Source organism: Rhinichthys klamathensis, unplaced genomic scaffold (genome assembly GCF_029890125.1).
Source record: "Rhinichthys klamathensis goyatoka isolate OS25496 unplaced genomic scaffold, OSU_Roscu_1.1 h1tg000159l_1, whole genome shotgun sequence".
Classification (NCBI taxonomy): domain Eukaryota; kingdom Metazoa; phylum Chordata; class Actinopteri; order Cypriniformes; family Leuciscidae; genus Rhinichthys; species Rhinichthys klamathensis.
This window is the reverse complement of record NW_026606693.1, coordinates 1,489,641-1,507,514: the sequence shown is the minus strand read 5'-3', so window position 1 is coordinate 1,507,514 and position 17,874 is coordinate 1,489,641. Positions and strand designations below refer to the sequence as shown.

Here is a 17,874-nt window from a genome sequence, read left to right as displayed (position 1 = left end):
AAGAGTCAAGCACTCTGTAAAGTCTCCTCCAGCACAACCCAAACACTTTCAATCATCCTGGAATATGGTCTTGATGTGTTTTCCTACATGGTTGTTTAGGAAATGAAAAGCTACACACTCCAATAAGGGTTAGAAGAACTGTTGCCAAACATATAACATGCTAGAAACATAATAATCACTGCAGTAATGAATGATACAATCTTAGACTCTTAAGCATTTGCCTATTTAAATCCAGATAGCAACTTTTTTTGGCTGGGCAGTGTAAAATATGAATATAACACCTAACAACGCTCTCAGAGGTGGATGTCAGTAAATACTGTTGGAAACCTTTTCAAAGAGGCACAGTTTTTAACATAGACCTTCTGCCAGTACATTGTAGAAATGTTTGTTTCAGATTTATCTTTAGATTTCTGCTTTCTTCAGTTTGGTGTGTAATTAATGTTGTAATTTTGATCAGATAAAGAGAAAATAAAATGAAATGCGTTTTGTGTTAATAGCATTGTAGTTATCATTGGGTGGGTGAAAATATGGCAGTTTTAGGAACTATTTTGTCTCCAGAATTCATAAACTTTGTAAGATTGTCTGTGATTATTATTTTTCTCCCCAGCATCTGAATGAAAACCTGCTGTTCTTATAACACAGAAGCATCACTTGTTAAAACAAATGATTTCTGAAAGGTTTGATGCCAATGACATTGTACAACAAACATGAAATCATTTAATCATTTTACACTCAAATTGCTGGAACTGTGTTAGAAGCAGTTAAAAAAAAACACACATTTTCTGTAACTTATTACAAACCATTCAAATGATTATTGGTGTCAAGAGATACAGTATGATGTTACGCAAAGTACAAAGAGTAGAGCATTAAAACTGCAAAGTCATGGCTTCACATAAACAAGTTTGTGGATTCGAGAGAAATGAAACCCATTTCCCTGCTACTGAAAATCAGGAAGCTTGTGGGTTTGAGAGAAACAAAACCTATTTCCCTGCTACCTGAGCCTCTACTTGAGGATTCACACTCTTCCAGTTTGGTTAAAGCTGTAAAGGAGGGAATATTTGAATATTTGTTATTCTGTCAAATCAGGTAAGAACCTCATAGAGGTGTTAACTAATGGTTTTCTGTCTTCTTGCTTGCATTAAAAAAAGAACATTCAATTATTACTGTATGAGTTTAATAATAGTTCCATGTTAATTTGGATGTCTTTTGTTTATTCTTTTGGTTACGGGTGAAGAGTTTAGGTTTCTTTCATATTAATGCACAAAACTATGCATTATGTACAGTGGGGCCAAAAAGTATTTAGTCAGCCACTGATTGTGCAAGTTCTCCTACTTAGAATGATGAGAGAGGGTCTGTAATTTTCATCATAGGTACAGACAAAATGAGAAAAAATAATAATAATCCAGGAAATCACATTGTAGGATTTTTAAAGACTTTATTTGTAAATTATGGATGGAAAATACGTATTTGGTCAATAACAAAAGTTCAACTCAATACTTTGTAACATAACCTTTGTTGGCAATGACAGAGGTCAAACGTTTCCTGTAGGTCTTCACCAGGTTTGCACACACTGTAGCTGGTATTTTGGCCCATTGCTCCATGCAGATCTCCTCTAGAGCAGTGATGTTTTGGGGCTGTCGCCGGGCAACACAGACTTTCAACTCTCTCCACAAATGTTCTATGGGGTTGAGGTCTGGAGACTGCCTATATGGAAGTTTTTTCCTAACATAATTAAAATTAAAATGCTTAAAAAATCAAATAATAAATCAAAGTCTCAAAACAACTGCTCAAATGATGAATCAAATGGTCAAATTATTAAATAATAAATCAAACTCTCAAAATGGCTGCACAAATGATAAATCAAATGCTCAAATGCAATTTAATTTCCTCATTCGTGGAAGCATGAACTGTATCATAAATCAAGTTAAAACTAATTTGTATTTGATTTTTAATTTTCATTATCAACCCAGTATAAACCTGTCATAATTAAATCTATAAGTCAATGCTCAAATCATAAATCAAATGGACAAAATATAAATAAAAATGCTCAAACCAACATCGAAAATGGCAAATCAAATGCTCAAACGGACATCGCAAATGGCAAATCAAATGCTCAAACGGACATCGCAAATGATAGGCCTAAATCAAATGCTCAAACGGACATCGCAAATGATAAATCAAATGCTCAAACGGAAGCCGGAAACGGCAAATGATAAATCAAATGCAAATGAGGAATGTCAAGCAAGTTGCGTGGGCGGAGCTTTGAGACCAACGGGCCGGGCCGTGGGAACGTTACCTCAGCCGCTGCTGTCGAGTGTTTACCTCTTCGACGACATCGTTTTTTAATATAAAATGGACACAAATGCAGTAACAAAACTTTTAAGGGATGCAGCAGAGGCCCTGGAGCAGAGCACATTATTGACAACCGGCTCTCCCCAGCAGCCTTCGGCTGAATGTGCTCCAGATCGACGGGCACAAGAGGTAAGTTAGCTAGTAACGTTGCAAGCACGGGCGTAATTTCCTATGGGGACAGGGGGGACATGTCCCCCCCACTTTTCAAAATCCTGTTTGTGTCCCCCCACAACTATAAATTTTTTTGTTATGATTTTTAACTAAAATCAATTAAGTCACCTGTTGTTTCTGTCGTTTCATCGCCGACTGTGCCGCAACCGCGATACCTGCTCATTAGAACTTTCAGTGAGCTATTTTTAGAGTGTGCAGAATCATTTTCATCGAGACATCAGTAGCTATATTAATATCAGTGATACTGGCCTTCATTCATAAACAGATGCCATTAAACAATTATTTTAAATATACTGTCTTTGTTGTTTCTACATTACAGTGGAAATTGACGCTCACATTATTTACATTGTTATTTACACACAAAACATTAATGGCTAACATTTTGACTTTATAAAATGATTCTCTAAAGTCTTGGCGATCGGCCCCTATAAACAATAAAGAAAGTAAGAAATATTTTTGACTTATACATATAGCCTACTATTCTTTTTAGCAGAATTTATCATTATAATCAAATTATTTCCTGGTTTTTGTATCACCATAGTCCCTAAATGTACATGTACATCCAGGAAATGGGATTCAAATCGAAAACATTTTCCCCCATTTTGTGTCCCCCCCACTTCTCAAACCAAAGTTACGCCCTTAAGGTGAGTCTAACGTTAATCTCAGTCAGCCAAATTATGTAATCATGTAAAATTATATCTTGTATAAACACTGTCAGTTTGTCATCGATCTTGAGCTCAAAGCTCCGCCCACGCAACTTGATTGACATTCCTCATTTCCATTTGAATTATCATTTGCCGTTTCCGGCTACCGTTTGAGCATTTGATTTATCATTTGCGATGTCCGTTTGAGCATTTGATTTATCATTTGCGATGTCCGTTTGAGCATTTGATTTATCATTTGCGATGTCCGTTTGAGCATTTGATTTGCCATTTTCGATGTTGGTTTAAGCATTTGATTTATATTTTGTCCATTTGATTTATGATTTGAGCATTGACTTATAGATTTAATTATGACAGGTTTATACTGGGTTGATAATGAAAATTAAAAATCAAATACAAATGAGTTTTAACTTGATTTTTGATACAGTTCATGCTTCCACGATTGAGGAAATGAAATTGCATTTGAGCATTTGATTTATCATTTGTGCAGCCATTTTGAGACTTTGATTTATTTTTTAATAATTTGACAATTTGATTCATCATTTGAGCAGTTGTTTTGAGACTTTGATTTATTATTTGATATTTTAAGCATTTTAATTTTAATTTTAATTATGTTAGGAAAAAACTTCCATATGCCTAGGCCACTCCAGGACCTTGAAATGCTTTTTACGGAGCCACTCCTTCGTTGCCCGGGCGGTGTGTTTGGGATCATTGTCATGCAGGAAGACCCAGCCCCGTTTCATCTTCAAGGCTCTCACTGATGGAAGGAGGTTTTGGCTTAAAATCTCACGATACATGTTCCCGTTCATTCTTCCCTCAACATGGATCAGTTTTCCTGTCCCCTTTGCAGAAAAACAGCCCCAAAGCACAATGTTTCCACCCCCATGCTTCACAGTAGGTACGGTGTTCTTGGGATGCAACTCTGCATTCTTCTTCCTCCAAACACAACGAGTTGAGTTTTTACCAAAAAGTTCTATTTTGGTTTCATCTGACCACATGATATTCTCCCAGTCCTCTTCTGGATCATCCATACGCTTTCTGGCAAACTTCAGACGGGCCTGGACATGTACTGGCTTAAGCAGGGGGACACGTCTGGCACTGCAGGATTTGAGTCGCTCTCGGGCGTAGTGTGTTACTGATGGTAGCCTTTGTTACTTTGGTCCCAGCTCTCTGCAGGTCATTCACTAGGTCCCCCTGTGTGGTTCAGGGATTTTTGCTCACCGTTCTCATGATCATTTTGACTCCACGGGATGAGATCTTGCGTGGAGCCCCATATCGAGGGAGATTATCAATGGTCTTGTGTGTCTTCCATTTTCTTACAATTGCTCCCACAGTTGATTTTTTTCACACCAACCTGCTTGCCTATTGTAGATTCACTCTTCCCAGCCTGGTGCAGGTCTACAATTCTCTTCCTGGTGTCCTTCGACAGCTCTTTGGTCTTGGCCATGGTTGAGTTTGGAGTGTGACTGTTTGAGGCTGTGGACAGGTGTCTTTTATATAGATAACAGGTTCAAACAGGAGTGGAGGACAGAAGTGTCATGTGGATGGAAGGAGAACCCAGGCGCAGACAGCAGATGACACTCAAATGATTTATTTTGGACAAAAACAGAAAACAAAACCCACGAGGGGGTAAAACAGGACTGGAGCAGAGTATAACAAGACTAAGACACGATGACAAACAAAGACTCTGACTTGACAGGAAACGAACTCACAATATTGATTAAACAGGTCTTCAGACAAAATACTCACAGGGATTAACACGCAAAGTTAGACAATGTACCGACACAGGACAGCAAACACAAGGGGATTAAATAGGGAGACACTAATGACAAAGACAGGTGAAGCTGACTAGACAAAGACAGGTGAAACTGACTAGACAATAATGACGAGACGAGGATAACAAGGGGGCGGGGTAACATAACGAGACAACACAAGCACATGGCTCAAAACACAAGACCATGTGCTTGCACACAAAACATGATTCTGTCATGATCCTGCCTCAAGACAAGACAAAATCAAGGACACGAGGGCAGAATCATGACAAGAAGAGCTTCTTAAAGAAGAAGTTACAGGTCTGTGAGAGCCAGAAATCTTGCTGGTTTGTGGGTGACCAAATACTTATTTTTCACCATAATTTACTAATAAATTCTTTAAAAATCCTACAATGTGATTTCCTGGATTTTTTTCCTCATTTTGTCTCTCATAGTTGAAGTGTACCTATTATGAAAGTTACAGACCTCTCTCATCATTCTAAGTAGGAGAACTTGCACAATCAGTGGCTGACGAAATACTTTTTGGCCCCACTGTATATTGTTATACATGCTCTTTCATTAATGATTTACATGGTTATTTATGTAGGCTACTCCTTCAGAAATGTCTGAATCTGCAGCGAGTCAGTGTGTGGATCAGTTCAGCTGTCCAGTCTGTCTGGATCCTCTGAAGGAGCCGGTGACGATTCCCTGTGGACACAGTTACTGTATGAGCTGTATTACTGACTGCTGGGGCCAGAAGGAGCAGGGGCCGCCGTACCGCTGTCCCCAATGCAGAGAGAGCTTCAGTCAGAGACCTCTACTGAAGAAGAACACTCTGATAGCTGAGATGATGGAGACGCTGCAGAAGACGTCTCTACAAACGGCTGCTGTGGAGTGTGATGTTTGCACTACAGAGAAGAACAGAGCTGTAAAGTCCTGTCTGCAGTGCTTGGCCTCCTTCTGTCAAACTCACCTGCAGCTTCACTATCAATCTCCTGCGTTTATGAAGCACAAACTAGTCCAAGCTTCCAGAAACATTCAGGAGAACATCTGTCTCATTCATGGGAAACTACTGGAGATTTACTGTCAGGATGATCATCAGTGTATTTGTTGTTTGTGTACTGATAATCATAAAGGACACAGTGTGGTGTCTGTGGATTCAGAATGGACTAGTAAAAAGGTAATATCAACAATAATAAACAAACATGCATAAACTATTTTATTATAATTATTATTTTGCATATACTGTATTTATAGGCTGTAATTTCGATTATCGTGTATGTCTATTTTTTCGTATTATTTTTTGTGCGTTAACATCCTCAGAAAGAGTTAAAGGAGATAAAGGTGTCGTGTCAGAAGCTGATCCAGGAGCGAGAGAGAGGTCAGCGGGAACTCAGTGAAGCTGCGAAGCTTCTTAAAGTAAGTTTGTTTGACCCACAAAAGTTGGTATTTTGAATTTAATAAATGTAGATGTGACCAATAGCTGTTAAGCTCCAAAAATGTATTTAAAAAAGTGCTATAAAAGTGACATACAATTCATGGTGTTCTTATAACTTCTGTCTTTTTTTTTTATCTTGACAGCCACTAATTTACTGTCTACCTTGTTTGAAACAGATACAGATTAATTTGACTACTTGTACATTTAGAGAATTTGACAAAAAGAAAACGAAATTCCATTATTTTGACTCTTGCACCAATTTGAGTCACAACAATCTCCATGATCAGATCTTTGTGTCTCTGACAGAGTTAAGTGCTAGAGACCATGGAGGACATTGAGAAGGTCTTCACTGAGCTCATCTTCTCTCTGGAGAAGAAACGCTCTGAGATTAAAGAGCAGATCAGAGCTCAGGAGAAGACTGAGATAGATCGAGCAGAGGAACTTCACAAACATCTGGATCAAGAGCTGACAGAACTCAGAAAAAGACAAGCAGAGATTGACAAACTTCTGATTAATGATGATCAGATCCAGTGTCTGAAGGTAATTAATTATTATTATCATGTGTGTACTGGTATACTTTAGGACTCTCACTATTCATTGTTCTGTGCTTTAAAAAATTTGAGAATCTAAACATTATTGGTGGTTGTTATATGTTTTGGAAAAGATCAGTTCTGCTTCACAAATTATGTTTGAATTATTATTTGTCTCATTTCAGAGCTGTCAGTCTGTGTGTGTTTTACCCACATTCAAAGACGTTCCCATCTTCACTCAACACACTCATCTGTCTTTTAAAGACATTTCAATCACAGCATTCAGAGAGGTTTTGGAGGACGTCTGTCAACAACAAACAGCTAAGATATCTCCAGAAGGTCTGAATCTTTTGATATGTTATTGTGTCATTCATACTCTTAAACCATCAATTTAACCTTACACTTATTTTTTGTCTCTTCAGTGTCAAATGTAAATGTTGCAAAGTCTCCAGAACCAAAGACCCCAAATTATTTTTTGCAGTGTAAGTTGAACTGTGGTTTCTTCAAGTCATTTATTGATAAGTATCAGTGGAAATGATCTGACTGTTACAATGTGACCAAGTGGAACCAAAGTTTACTTTAAAGTTCAATATTCGTTTTTTTTTGTTCATTCCTCCTCAGATTTCTGTGAACTTCACCTGGATCTAAACACTGCAAACAAAAACCTCAAACTGTCCGAGGATAGCATGAAAATAGTATATTCTGATAAAGATCAGCAATATCCTGATCAACCAGAGCGATTTGATGTGTTTCCCTACATCTTGTGTCGAGAGGGTTTGTGCGGTCGCTGTTACTGGGAGGTCGAGTGCAGTGGGAACATTTGGGCTGTAGCAGTTTGTTACAAAGGAATTAGACGTAAAGGAAACCGTAATGACTGTAGTCTTGGCTTCAATAAAATATCATGGAGATTGTGGTATTTTCGGCAGAATGTCTATTTCACACATGCTAAAGCCCAAGTCTTAATCCCTGCTGTCTGCTCCTCTAGAATAGGAGTGTATCTGGATCACAGAGCAGGAACTCTGTCCTTCTACAGCGTCTCTGACACAATGACTCTCCTTCACAGAGTCCAGACCACTTTCACTGAACCCTTATACCCTGCGTTTGGGGTTGGTACAGGTTCTTCTGTCAGGATCATAGAGCGGAAGAGAGTTCAGACAGTCATAGACAAAAAATAAATAGAACTGATCGAGTTTCAGATTGAATTGCTAAACTTCTGAAATGTGTATGTATTTAAATTAAAATGTAATTTGTAGTTTGGATGAACAAAAGGCATAACATTTCTTAAACACCGTCAATGAATATTCAACACCCATTCACTCGTTGATTGTACTGAAATGTGTGTTGGCAGTGCCTGTACACAAACATCATATAATGATAAAAATCCATCCAGTGGTTTTGTTTTAATCTCCTTATATGTTTTCCCCTGCCTCAAATCAAGCCGTTCGTTTTTGTGACGTCAATAAAACGGAAGCCCCTCCCACGACTGTTGATTGACGGGAGCGTTTCAACACAGACCCGCCCTCGCACATGAGGTAGCTGTCAATCATAGTCTGCGCGGCGCGGACCGGAGCGGACCGGCGCGGTCATTGTTGATATGCTGGAGCACTGTCTATGAGCAGAATGGCGTCTAAGCGATTGTGGTGTTCTGTTCTTGGGTGTAATAACGAACACAGTCATTTTTAATGTTCCTGAATCCGAACCGCTGAAGACGCAGTGGCTGAGTTTTGTTTTCGAAGGGAATATTCCACACGAGCAACGTCAATGCTTTCATGTTTGCGCGAATCATTTCACACACCAGACTGCTTTATAAACGAGGGTCAGTATAAAGCTGGATTTGCTAAGAAGCTTTGCTAAAAAAGATCGGTACCAGATATTCGTGTTCCTGCTGAACCTCCAGAAGAACGGAAGTGAGTGAAACGTTTTATTAAACTTTATATTAATATATTAATCTTTGCAAATCGCTAGCTGCATGCTTCACAATGAATGCGTCTAAGGTTTACACTCAGGGTACATTACGGCATGTTTTCTATGTATGACGTTCTCAATATAATTCATAATTCCACGTTTATACTGAACAACGCGTTATGGTTATTGTGTTACAAACGGTGTATGCACAGAACAGAGGGGCGGAGTGAGCGCAGCTCATGATCATTTAAAGGCATATGCACTGAAACGGCGTGCTGAAAACAGCTGTTTTTGACCAGGTAAAATAAGTGTTTTCTTACAATATTAATGAGAATTTTTAATTAAAGTATATTACAAACTTTTAATTTAGACCCTAAAGAATCATATTAGCTTGTACAAAAATGGCATTATATGACCCCTTTAAAGTCGGCATGAAACGGAAGTTGAGATTGTCCTTTTCTCCTTATTGTGACGTACAGTATATCCGAGTGAAACGGCTTCTGAAATTAGATAAAATGTAGGGCGGGGCTTGATTTCGTCCTTCGGGAATTGATTGGATCGTTGGAAGTTGGGCGTTGAATGCCAGTTTGCACTCAGTTGTGGAGGATTACTCTCCACCGGACTCACCACCGGTACCCTCCCATGTAGCATTGTTTATTGAGGAGCCCAAAGATAAAGATCAGAACGAGGACGAGCAGCTAAATTTTCCGGAAGGAATCACCCCATATTTATATGAACCACTGGCAGAAACGAGACAGACCCCGATAGCCACGCCCTCATGCCATAGGACATGATAGGAAGAGAAGAGAAGTCGTTTCGAGGGGGGAGGGAAGGATAACGTATTTGATTAAAGATTATAAGGGGTACATGAATTTTAAAAAATGAATGAAGTTCACAGATAAATCATTTATAATAAACACTACAATATTACATATAAAAATACCAATTGTAAAATTGGATTTCATGGCAACTTTAAGTTGGATATAGTAAATACATATACAGTTCATTATCAGATTAAAGTGATTTTGGCAATTGAAAGTGTTCATCTTCAGCAAGGTTTTTACTCCAGCTCATAATAATCCATGTCTGAATCCATGATGCAGTCGGCTGTGGAACAAACTGGTTGCCGTCGACGTTGATCAAATGTTATACGTGTCATATGTAACATGTTATGTTAAATGTTTTAAATGCAGCTGCAATTTTGTTCTGTTGGTTGCTATCTGCTAATAAGACCGCCTTTCTATATAAACTTTTTTGTTGTTTTTTTACAATTTGAATATCTGTGTTGACTTCAGGTCTGATTTTGATTTATTTTTAACCTGTTTCATAACTACAGTATCTGATGGTAAACTGAGAAACCACAATTTTGAAAACCTTTTAAAGACACATCTTTTTAAAATATCCTCTTCTATCAATACATAGCAATGTTTCTTCAAAAGATTCATCTTTATATTTGTTGTTCTACTTCAGTTTGATAGACACAATAGTGGCCAATTGTAACACATTAAATTCCTCCAATCAGAAACAAGCGATGACACTTAATCTGCACATGCTCAGTAGTGATGGGCATTCCGGCTCATTTTGGCTCACAAACGGCTCTTTAAAAAAAATTATGTTTTGACTGTGATAGGTGTCAAAACAATTAAATTATTAAATGAAATCATACTCACAATGTCTCACAATTTCTTTAAAGTCCCTGTAAAGTCAAAATTAAGTATGTGTTTTGAGTTTGTCACACCACAGAAAAATGTGTTATTAGTCACCCAGCCAAATTTGAATGATAAAAAAAGCCAGCAAGTACATAAAATAAGCTATCAAAATCTTGAAAAAATGAGCAGTAATCTCTGCTCTCAAACGCTGGGGGCGTGTCCACTGGCTGCGCTGAAACCACGCCCACTCGCGGGAAAGCTGCCGTCGTCGACTCGCCTCACTCAACTCTACAGCCGGAATGGATGCTCGCACGGTGGGCACGCACTGCCGAATGGCACCAGTTGTCGGCGCGACGGGAGGATGAAGGCTGAGGCGGGAGTCGGTTCGGCCCCATTCACCAGTAACAGCGGATTATCAGTGAATCCCAGACAGTTATCTCCGACGAAAGTTTATAAAACTATCCAGTTTAAAATGATCACTTACAGAGGTGGGTTTTGGCGGTGATCCTCAGCTCTCCATCAAGGTGGCTCTTCACAAAATTAATCCACTTCTTCTTGATGTAATCGTTTTTCGGAAATTTAAACAAGGACACCGATCTGTTTTGTACGTGATCCGGTGATCGCATCCAGGTAGTACGCATTTCCGTGACGAAGGCATAGCTAGTAGCTAGCAATCTGTAGGCTGTGTTACTAATAATAGTACTGACAGTAACTCGCGATTGAGCGGCAAACTGATGTGAATGTGCTCTATAATATTGTTAGGAGCGGCCAGCCTCAGTGGCCTCAGAGCGTCATCAAGTAGGGGCGTGTCCAGGAGCTCAAGGGCTCCAGTGCGTCATCGAGCCCTGTTTTAGCCCCGCCCAGAAAATCCGTAAAATATCAATGGTGAAAAACTGTTTAACGGTCTAACTCCACAATTCAGTACTTCACAGTTCACAGTCTTTGTAATATGTTTTAGCAATACATTTCTAACATTTATAATGTGTTTAGAATTTTTTTTTGAAATTGCCTTTACAGGGACTTTAAAAATGCATTGATTTGTTATGGGGGGAAAAAACTATTAAACATTTGCATTTAAATTACAACTTTTTAATGTATAGAAACAACATTCAAAACAAATAAAACTGGTCCCTCTTTTTCTCTCTTCTTTATTGGCATGTTAGAACTATATCTCACTAGTTATGTTTTGTATAACTAGCATTAACACACACACACAATGTTTTCGAGAAGACCCTCTCAGAGGGAACGGATGTGGCCACGTGTGTGTGTGTGTGTGTGTGTGTGATGGCTCGGTCCCTCTCCCTCCCTCATGCCGTATTATTGGTTGACACCTCGTGTATGATTGACAGGAACAGAATGTGAGGCTGATCAGACAGTCGAAACGAATGTGTGCCCCTTTAGGCCTATATAATATTTTTTTTGTTCTTTGAATTAATCAATTATTTTAAATAAAATAAAATTCATTCATTATTTCATTATTATGATTTAATTTCTATAGGCTATATTTATATCTTCAAAAAGTATTCTCGTCGCTTGATAAACTTAAGATTGAGCCACTGTAGTCACTTGGACTATTTTAACGATGTCTTTAATAACTTTTCGAGGCCGGCAAGTTCAATCCCTGAATATGGACTAGTATGGAGGAGTGATCCAGCTCTCAGATTTCATCAAAAATATCTTAATTCGTGTTCCGAAGATGAACGAAGGTCTTACGGGGTTGGAACAACATGAGGGTGAGTAATTACTGACAGAATTTTCATTTTTGGGTGAACTATCCCTTTAAGAATCCATGATTCTATTTCAATTATGACATTCCTTCAGCTAAACACACAGGTTTATGTATTAGAATTTAATGTCATTCAGATTTATTTGAGATTTTGTTGTTTTTGTCATTATTCAACTATTTAACTAAATTGTCAAAACACATAGATTTACATGGAATAATACATTTTTCATTAAATCATAAAAAAAAATGATCAGACATATTTGACATATTCAGCAGAAATCAAATGTCAGCTGTGATCAGTTTTTATCACCAAGAGCTTTTCACTCCAGAGAGTCATTATCCCAGTAGTGGACGAGATAAACTACTTCATGATCTTCAATTGTGTGTCTAAGTCTAGTACTAAAAAAAATTGTACGTTTATAAATAACGGTTCAATAATGTATGGAATCGTTATTTAATAACTCTATGAATTAGATGCACATTCAGACATCTGTATTATTTATCATAACTTGTAAGCCAATTATGTGCAGCCATTTTAATCTAAATTCATAGTTTACTATAATGACATTCCTTTGGCTAAAATACAGGCTTATGTATAATTTAGAGAACTGTAGTGTAATTCAGATATTTCTTTGACTGAGATTTTGACATTTAATCTGTCTTTGTTCAACTATTTATCTAAAAACAAAATACATAGATTAACATTAAATAGGCCTACTTAATTTAATATTTTACATTAGATCATCAAACATATCAGTCATATTTTATATATTCAGCAGAAATCAAAAGTCAGTTGTGATAAGTTTAACCCAAGAGCTTATGGTCATTATCCCAGTACGAGATAAATCTCATGATCTTCAATTGTGGGCTTTTTTTTTTTTTTTTTTGTCTAGAACAATTTTTTTTTTTAAATGTCTAAGTTTAAAAATTACAGTTAACCTGTTAATAATGCTCACCAGTCGATCTGGGGAATATGAACATTTTATTTCTCTTTCTCATTATCTCACACAGAACACACCCCAGATAGCAATTACATTTGGCCCGGATCCGTTTTAAGCCCCTTGCCTCCGTTTCTATCTAGAGACGTTTTCTGATTGTGAACCAGATCCGTGCCAGATAGAAGTTTCAGCTTAAACATTCTAACTGCCTGCCATCAGTTCAGTATTTATATCATTTTACAGATCTGGCCCAGATCACTTTTCCCATAGGTAACCGAAATACATTAGCTGTGTCTGACACTGATTTGGTCCAGATCTGCAATGTGAATCTGAGCCGATACTGTTTTCACATAGGCTACACTGGTGTGGCCCGAATCTGTGATACATATCTGAGCCGACTGCATTTAAAAAAGGGCTAAAAACTGCTCTGGCCCATATCTGCAAAACGGATTTGAGCCAACACTGTTTTGACAGAGATTACCTGATGTGGACCACATCCGAAATACTTTTCTCAAACTGTGTGAAGAACTCCGTGGAATAAACATTTTCAAAACAACATGGTTAGCTGTCTGCATATTTTTTTTTTCTATCTAGAGCATGAGATAAATGCATTGTCATTAAGCTGAGCAATATTATCAGTGTTTAAAAACTATACAGCAACATTTTGTGATGCTATAAGGTCCGTTACAGCACAGCCGTTTGAGCTCCGTTTTAGGTCCGTTTTACGACAGCTCCAAGTGAACGTTAGCTGTGTCCCAATGTGAAGGCTGCATCCTCCGAAGGCCGTATTTGAAGGCCAATTGCGTCACAGCGGCGCGACGAAGGACGTCCCAATTCAAAGGCTGCACCCTCCGAAGGTCGCATTTGAAGGCCGATTGCGTCAGTGCGGCGCGACGAAGGCTACCCTGATTCAAAAGCGACGCCAAATGCACCCTTCGTTTCCCCATGAAAGGCCCTGTCCCAAATGGCGCACTTCATGCGGACTTTTGGTCTTGTGGACTTAAATTGCGCGTGCTCGCAGAGTCTACGAGTCCGTAGGCCGTCCCATTTAGCATTTTAATGCTCTGAAGTGTGCTCAGCAGCGCCCCCTTTGTACCCTTTGAAGCGGTCTTCCGCGAAGCCCGCATAGATGCAGGCTCCACGCACTTTAACTAGGAATCCTTGCGAAAGGCCAATCAGAAGACGGATGGGAGGAGATTTCGCTCACGGACAATTGTTAACATGGCTGAGAAGAAAATATTTAAGTGTAATTATAATTACGGTTTTTATGACAAGTTTATGCAAACATTATGATCATCGACCAGTGGTTGATGTCTCAAACATAGGCTAATAATAGCGAGCTGAATAATACGATCGCATTATGATTCATTAAATAAATAGAACAGAATGTCAGGGCTTTACTGAGTCATATGTAAACACAACAACAATAGGCAGCATATTTCCCCGAACCTGTAGCTCATGTCCATAACAACAATCAGACCGTCTTCCTGTTTCCGGCGTGACGATCGAGTCTGTCCCAAAAATACCTCTCAATGCGCCCTCGCGGACTCGCGCTAAGGGCCCTATAGGTCTGCACTACATGACGTCACCGAAGTGTGGACTCTGAGGAAGTCCACAAGTCCGGAGTGTGCCATTTGGGACAGGGCCAAAGAGAGGATACATAAATGGATCCTAAGCAGCCTATCTTACCCCATAAGTCATTGCGATGGTGACGACAGCATTTTTTTTTTTTTTTAAAAGGGCGGACGAGAGTTCGGTGGTGGACGGCAAATTAACATTTAAATGTAAAAGTATTATGTTTTTATAGCTGTGAGTTAAAAGCCACAAGTTTTTTTTTCTTATCCATCGTTACTCATTAGTCACCATTGCGTGGCTTCATTTGTCATGTGGAAACGTGAAAACGAAAAAAATAAATTTCTGTCTATTTCTTTATTATTCATCATTTTTTATTATTTTATGCTTTAAATGTGTAAATAAAATAAAATTCATGGCTCTGGACATTGTTTATTTTTGTAATGGTATCTGAGTGTTTGCAAGGTTGATAGGCTACATTTAAACTATATACTTTGATGTAGTTTAATGTAACAATGCGTAGTGTTGCTGTCCTGTGAGGGAAAAAGTAGGCTACTTCACATTTGTACATGAATACTTAACGCAGTATGAAGTTCCTTACATTCCCCCACTGGTTATTTTGAAAATTAAAGTAACAAAATGTAGGTCTATATTGTCACAATATTAACAAATTGTTACTAATTTACATGTCCGGTCCCCTCAGATTTCTGATTGCTTAAAAAAATAAAAAAAATAAAAGACTTTAGGAGGCAAAATATTTTTTTTAGTGATTATGTAAATTACACTGCGCAAACGAAAGTAATAGGCTACTACCCACCGGATGAATAAGGGTTGGCTCTCAGTCTCCACAGTACATAAAATATTCATTTTATTTTATTTTTCGTGTTTGCATTTATGAGGAAAAAAACAATGTTACTTACAGACGTGTTCTCCGTTACAGACGTGAGCGCTTTGAAAGCGGCAAAAGATGCTTTAAAACTGTCACAGAGACATCAAACAGAAAGCACAAAACCTTTCTTTAACCTGAATTTCATTTTGTATTAATTGTATCTTAATTTTAATCAATGTTTCATCAACCAATTGCCTGGATTTAATAAATAAGAAGTAAATATAGCAGACAATAGATATGAAACGGAGGCGCCGGCGCGTGAACTGAGCTCGTCTCATAAATGAACCGAAACTCAGCATATAAGGTAGCCTACTTGCCTCACATATCTACTTTTAAACAGAACAATTCAAAACGAAAGAAAACAGACTACAGACTGCTCTCTGCTTATGTAATCCTTATGAAATGTGCATTTCTCTCTGGTACGTTCACTACTGAAGATCGCGAGTCAGCATCGTCAACTTCATCTTAGCCGACAAAGAAAACACTTGTTTATTAATAAACAATTACAATATCTCCTTGCTATATTTTACATATTCATAATCGTACTTTTGCCGGTTCTTTGTGACAGCTTTTAGGTGCTTTATTGGCAGCGCCACCCTTACATGTTACATGAGTCGCCACCGCATCACCGCACCCACCAGAATAGACCTGTATATAAAATTCTGGCTATATATATATATATATATATATATATAATGTATATATATATGTTGCCCCCTCATTTAAAGACAGGACCCCCCAAAAATAAAATTCTGGCTACGTCCCTGCTCCCATGTCCTCCAGTGAAATATAAAACAAAAAAATGACAATAGCCAATTCTGGCTCCATAGCTGTTTACTCAATTTTATCAAATGAATGATCAGGATGGCAGCTGTACTCTCGCACCGTTGCTTGGCGCCTGGAGCGGTAATCGGGAACACCTGGTTGCGCAATTAGGAAATCCCACGAAGGCTACATGGTGCGTCCTTCGAAAGACGGATAGGCTGCATCCTTCGAAGTCCGCGGCCTTCGAAGGATGCAGCCTTTACTTTGGGACACAGCTGTCGGGTCTCGCTTGACTGTCGTCTTGCAGATATGGTCCACATCCATACTACGGACTTCAGCCAGAAGCGCCAAAAAAAAATATATATATATCATCAAACCAAGCTGTCAACGCAGATTTATCTGACCAGCTATAGGCTACCACACGTAAGTGTTTATTCTATGTGTTTATTATGTACATCTATTTGTATGTGTTTATTCTAATTTACTGTCTATTACTTAAACGTGCAAGTGAAATGCTGTTTGCTTTGTAGATAGCAGTTACAGGCTGTTATTTGCGCACCACAAAGGAGTCAGTGTTATATGTTAAAGCCGCATCTGCTATAGCGCTACTGCGCTATACAAATAGCCATGAGTGTAGCACAGAATAGACCCAATTATAGGATAACCGAATCAACTTATTATCATGGCATATATTTGCGCTAATGTGCTGAATTTTAAAAGGTAGTCTTAGCTTAGGATGTCCAGACGTCCCCGGTTTCAGGGGACAGTCCCCGTTTTTGGTTGCCTCCGGGAAAATACAGAAAAAACTACCTATGTCCCTGTTTTTTGAAGATAAAACTTGTATGTATTTCAATCAGATTGACAGTCAAACTAAAAATGTCCCCGTTTTTTCCAAAATTTTGGGATTATGTCCCGGTTTTGGTCCGGACATCTGGTCACCTTATCTTAGCTTTAGCTGCTAACTTAGGCTATGCCGTTAAAGCGCTGAGAATTGCAGGCACACATTCATGAAAATGACATGCAACATTGTGAGCTTAATTTTACACCTTGACCGACCATTTAAACACTCACTTGAATTGTATGCTGCCAGCTAGCCATCATCTAACAGTGTCAATCACTGATGCCACAGCCTGCAGCTTTCTTATCTTTTTCATTTTTGAGCACCACTTTTTGGCTTGCTGAACATTGCAGTTGCTTGGCTGTTAACAACTATTAAGTTAGATGAGACACTCTCAGAAAGACTTCTTTTTGTGTTTTATGGCGGTTGGCAAACCAACTTAACGGTGCATTACCGCCGCCACCTCTCAGAAAGACCAACCTAGTGTAACCCCTCCTACCGGGTTCTTCTCACCCCGCTCTAAGCGGGTCTCGGGCGTGAGAGTCAGGCGCTCTAACAAGGAGGCTAAAGACTGCAGCCTCTAGTGTCTGTCGCTAGAGCGCCTATTGAGATCAGAGGAGTGAGGTTTACTCGCACAGCGATTACTAGCTGGCCTCCGTTACACTCACCCCCCTAAACCTCACTCCCA

At 38.7% G+C, this 17,874-nt stretch overlaps 1 protein-coding gene and 1 pseudogene across 1 annotated transcript in view; both read left to right on the top strand.

The window, feature by feature from the left end:
* The first annotated feature begins 784 nt into the window (after positions 1-784).
* The window catches only part of LOC130091092 (E3 ubiquitin/ISG15 ligase TRIM25-like), a 31,266-nt gene continuing 14,176 nt past the window's right edge, over positions 785-17,874 (top strand). The window contains exon 1 of the mRNA XM_056258790.1: positions 785-1,086. The gene's annotated coding sequence lies outside the window, so the exon portion shown is untranslated. The remainder of the gene's footprint in view (positions 1,087-17,874) is intronic.
* LOC130091102 (E3 ubiquitin/ISG15 ligase TRIM25-like) lies at positions 1,067-8,217 on the top strand (annotated as a pseudogene).